The 6,000-nt window shown below is 30.0% G+C and overlaps 2 pseudogenes; one reads left to right on the forward strand and one right to left on the reverse strand.

Moving 5' to 3' along the window:
- Window positions 1–1,601: 1,601 nt before the first annotated feature.
- On the forward strand, window positions 1,602–1,718 carry LOC145296355 (5S ribosomal RNA; annotated as a pseudogene).
- Window positions 1,719–5,663: 3,945 nt separating this feature from the next.
- Window positions 5,664–5,779, reverse strand: LOC145296397 (U2 spliceosomal RNA; annotated as a pseudogene).
- Window positions 5,780–6,000: the final 221 nt, after the last annotated feature.

Raw genomic sequence — 6,000 nt, forward strand, 5'->3', positions numbered from 1 at the left:
TACTGATAAATCAAAGGAAAGGTGCCGCGGCTTCTATTGTAAATGTTTTCATGTAATGAAAGTATCGCTAGTTCGGTGTTTTTCTGTTAATACTCGGATAAGACAATAGTTTGTATTCGTTTACTAAGAGATCAGGTCATGTTAGCATGACATAATTTAGGACGCTGGCATCGTAAATAATAAAAAGGAAGCTGCGATCAATTTTTTTTATTGTACTAATATGTAAATAATGTTAATCTAAATAATGCAGAATGGCGTAATTTACGACGCTGAAACCAACGAAGCAACAGTATTTTACATTAGATATAAACATTACAAAAACTAGTACCAAATTACGACTATTTATTTATGTAACATAAAACTAAATTTTATAGTAAGTTTTTGTAAACATCTGTCTATACCATCGCAGAAAAGCGACAATAGTAAATTATAATTGATTTAAAACAATGCGTGCCGATATTGTGTGTAGTAAAACGTGAGGGTATAACTAAGTAAAGTTATGAACATGAGCGTGCTAGAATTTTTTATTTTGTTTAATATGCATAAAAGTAATGATTTGTGTTGATTGAGCGGACATATTGAATAAGCTTTGACGGGTTCGTTTTTTGTAAGAATGTGTGTATTCCGCAATAATAGAATTTTATGACCTCAGCCAATGAGAATCACCGGTATATTAGTGGGGAAAATCATTAATTTAGAACAGTGAAGTGTAACGGTAGTTGTGTGTTTATCAGTATTTCATCCACTTACTATGGTGTCAGGGCAATATAGTTATAATATTTTAATAATTACCCGGTGTTGACTTTAAGCGGTGGGAGGACTTTGGATTTAAAAGGGGAAAATACGAATAGTTCGTATAAAGTTCTTGGCGATCGTGATGATGTTGCTCGTAGAAAGTAAGGAAGAATTTTTATTCTAACGAATAAATGTGTATGTAATGGCGATGTTGGATAATAGTTTAACTGCAATAAATTTGTATGTGACATTTGTTATTGCAAATCAACCGTAATTTGGTCCAGTGGGGAATTTCCGCAATCATTTAAATCTATAGTAGATTATATTGGACCCAATTCTACTTCATTCATAAAATAACACCCTTCTCAGACGATTTACACATCCGAATGCTTCTCTAATTCGTTAATATGTTGTAGAGCGATTTTCATGCGCCTCAAAATACGCATAATTTATCGGTAATATTTAATCATTAAAGAAATCATAATTTATTTTCCGATAGCGTATTTTTAGATACACAAACTGCTTATTTTAAAAGCAAATTCATAACTTAATTTAAAAACGAATTCATTTATTGAAAAATATAAAATGCAATTGGTTTATTACATTTCTAATTAAAAAAAAAATTATACGAAAACAATGCTTTAAAAATGTCCTCGTCTTTCCTTTTTTAAAAAACGCTAACCACGCTGAGAAAATAAGACTGAATTTCTTTGAAGACACGTGCTTACCAGTTTGAGAGAATAATTCATTGTACTCATGTGAGAATCATCGTTATCGAGGTTCATACCAGTAAAATTTATATATATATATATATATATATATATATATATATATATATATATATATATATATATATATATATATATATATACCGCATAATCGCGTTGACCCACCGGTTCTCATCAGATCACCGACGTTAAGCAACGTTGAGCCTGGTTAGTACCAGATGGGTGACCATTTGGGAATTCTAGCCGCTGTATGTGCTCTCCGTTTATCTCGGCATTTGTTTCCAGTCGTCCTGAAGATACACTTATCTTGCCACTGGTATTTTGTCACTGGTATTTAACAATATCGACTAAGGAGAGGTATGGGCGGAGATTGCGCAAATACTTAGACAAGAATTTCGCGCGCAGGCACCCCTTCGTGGGTAACCATAGTCTGTTAAAGACTGAAGGAGCCCGTGTTAAAATATATATGGCGATTAAGCTACACTGAATATTCCGGGTTTTATCCACTCTAGGAGTCTTCAGGCTTATGCGCATAAGCCTGAAGAGTCCTAGAGTGGCTGAAACGCGGGATATTCAGTGTAGCTTAATCGCCATATATATTTTATAAATTACTAATTAGCTCTACCTACGTATTGAGCACTTTTTAAGTAAATACTTAAAGTTCACGCATAAATTCATACTTTCGTATATTAATTTTATGTGAGTAAATGAAGTATATATATATATATATATATATATATATATATATATATATATATATATATATATATATATATATATATATATAAACTAATAGCTACACATTTGTATTTGTAATAAACTGAGTTGCTTTCATTTGGTGTGTCCGGGAATCTTTATAAGAATGTAGGTCTGACAACAAGCGATCGCATGGTGTGTAATGTTAAAGTTTCAATGGGAAAATAAAAGAGATAAGAACTTATAAATACCTTTCCTATTAGATTAGTTCATTAATCTTGGCTTTCGGTTCATAAGTTTGAAGTAGAATTTTGATTGGTCTATCACGCTAACTTAAACAGCATTTTGCCCGGTTTTTCACGCTTAAATTTGAATAATAATAATAATAATAATAATAATAATAATAATAATAATAATAATAATAATAATAATAATAATAATAATAATAATAACTAGTGGGACCTGTGGAAATTCCACAGCAGCATTTTTCATATGTAATATATTGTTGCTGGGCAAGCTGTGAACGTTCTGTTCAGCATGAATGAAGGCACAATCATATTATTCTACTTTTTTATTAAAACTGTATCGCCCCTTTACTAAAAATAATAACTTTGATATATTTCATGGGCTGATAATTTCATTACGAACACACCGGTCAATTAACTCACATTTTATCATTTTTCATAATTATTGAATATGTTACTATGTTCGACAATAATTTGTTATAATTTCACCCCACATTATCGCCCCTCCCTTTACTAAAATATTAAATTTGATATATTGTATTGGCTGATTATTTTATAAAAAAACACAACTATCAATTAACTCACATTTCATCATGTTAAATAATTCTTGGATATGGTACTAATTTTGACAATTTTTCATCATTTAAACTCACTATATCGCACACTTTAACTAAAATAATAACTTTGGTATATTGTCTAGGCTGATTATTTTATTACAAACATACACATCAATCAACTTACATTTCATTTTTCATAATTCTTGGATATATTACTAATTTCGACAATATTTTTTTATAATTAAAACCAACGGTGTCGCCCAACCTTACTAAAATAATAACTTTGATACATTTGCTGGGCTGATTATTTCATTACAAACACTAATCAATTAACTTCTATTTCATCATTTTTTCTTAATTCTTGGGTATATTACTAAATTCGACAATCATTTTTCATAATTTATACCCACATTATCGCCCCCTCCTTAATAAAATAATAACTTTGAAATAATGTCTGGGCTTATTATTTTATTACAAACACACTAATGCATGAAATCACATTTAATCATTTTTCATAATTCTTGGATATGTTACTTTCGACAATCATTTATCATAATTTTAACCCACATTTTCGCCCTTCCCTCTTTACTAAAAATAACTTTGATATATTGTCTAGGCTGATTATTTCCTTACAAACACACCAATCAATTATCTAATATTTCATAATTTTTTCGTAATTCTTGGATATGTTACTAATTTCGACAATATTTTTTCATAATTTAAGCCCTCCTTATCTCCTTCCCCTGTACTTATATAATAACTTTGATATATTGTCTAGACTGATTATTTTATTTTAAACAGACCAATCAATTAATCACATTTCGTAATTTTTCGTTATTCTTGGATATGATACTAATTTCGACAATAATTTTTTATAATTTAAACCATTCACCTCGCCCTCTCTTACTAAAAATTACTTTGATATATTGTCTGGGCTTATTATTTTATAAAAAAAACGCAACAATCAATTAACTCACACTTAATCATTTTTCTTAATTCTTGGATATGTTACTCACTTCAACAATTATTTTTAATATTTCCAACCCACATTATCAACCACCCACTACTAAAATAATAACTTTGATATATTATCTGGATTGATTATTTCATTTCAAACACACCAATGCATTAACTCACATTTTCACATTTTTCATAATTTTTGGATATGTTACTAATGTCGACAATCATTTTTCATCATTTTAACCCACATCATCGCCCCTCTTACTAAAATGATAGCTTTGATGTATTGTCTGGTCTGATTATTTCATTGCAAACACACTAATGCATTAAAAAACATATTACATTTTTCATTATTCTTGGATATGTTACTAATTTCGACAATTATTTCTCATAATTTAAACCATACTTATCGCCCTCTCTTACTAACCTAATTACTTTGATATATTTCCTGGGTTGATTATTTTATCATAAACACCCAATCGATTAACTCACATTTAATCGTTGTTCATAATCCTGGATATGTTACTAATTTCGACAATAATTTTTATAATTAAAAACCCGCATTATGCCCCTTCCTCCTACTTATATATAGATATTATCAGAAAGCGTCGCCTAGTATTGAATGAAATAGGTGGAAAACATATAGTAGCAAAATACCCAGCGTCGCTCGGGATCGAATGAGATAGGTGAATGATATATATTAGCAGAATATGCGGCGTCACCATAAAATTATGAAAAATGATTGTCGAAAGTAACATATCCAGGAATTATGAAAAATGATTAAATGTGATTTCATGCATTAGTGTGTTTGTAATAAAATAATGAGCCCATATTTGATATATTGTCTTGGCTTATTTATATCATTACAAACACGCCAATTAAGTAACTCACATTTCATCATTTTTCCTAATTCTTGGATATGTTACTAATTTTGACAATAATTTTCATAACTTTAACCCACTATGTCGCTTCCCCTTACGTAAATAATAACTTTGATATATTGCCTGGGTTGGTTATTTCATTACAAACAAATCAATCAGTTCTGGGTATTCTCATAGTATATGCGTTTCACCTATCTTTTCCAATCCCGGGATTGATTTAATATCCCGCACCCCACTGTTTAAAATATACATGAAATAAAGTAATGTTTAAATCGTAAATGGTTTGAGTAATTTTCGGGACTGACTTCATATCCCGTAACACACTGCTTAAAATATACTTGAAATAAAGTAATGTTTAAATCATATATTGTTTCAGCAGCTTTTCGAAGGTAATACATGAAAACATTAAGACGATTAGGCGTTAGGAAACTATTGCTTCAATATGAATTTCTGAGTGTAGTATCAGCTTCAGCATTCCAGTGACTTAAATCTCTACTTTTTTGGTCTTGATTAATGGAGGAGAAATCCTTCATTACTGATACCATTTTTATTTTTGTTATTTACCAGAGTGCCCGTTTTGAAGAGCTGGTTTCCCCCTAAATTTATAATCGACCTCATGTCCAAGTCCGCCCTTGTGGGGAAGCAAGTAAACAAAAAAAGATAATCAGAATGGACATTTTCCAGGGCATTTTATAATTAATCAGAAGTGACATTTCCAGGGCATTCTGTAATTTAATCAGAAATAATTTTGTCCAGTTACTTTTTTAATATTAAAACTTTGTTACATTAAACATAGTACTTATTCACAACGCCTCCCCACGGGACAGATTTAGACACTGGGGTCGTTTTTTAACGTGGAGAAAAAATTGTCTTAGTCGTAAAGGATTTCTCTTCCACTGAGAGAGAAGAAATTGAAATGTAGCACCTTAAGAACAGATACTACACTTTGATCTTAGCCAAAAGGCCAAGAAAGACAAATCATTTTTATTAGCTTTGCCTCAACAGCGACACCATTTTTTTTTATATTTCAAGGACAAGGTTTATTTGGAATATTTATTTCACTTTTTAGAATATTCCACTTTCCTTTTTTAGGGATGCACAGCGTGATAACGGACGGAGCGATAATAATAATAATAATAATAATAATAATAATAATAATAATAATAATAATAATAATAATAATAATAATAATAATAAT

The sequence above is a fragment of the Euprymna scolopes genome, chromosome 16 (genome assembly GCF_053919585.1).
Source record: "Euprymna scolopes isolate OS-2025 chromosome 16, ASM5391958v1, whole genome shotgun sequence".
NCBI classification, from domain to species: Eukaryota; Metazoa; Mollusca; class Cephalopoda; order Sepiida; family Sepiolidae; genus Euprymna; species Euprymna scolopes.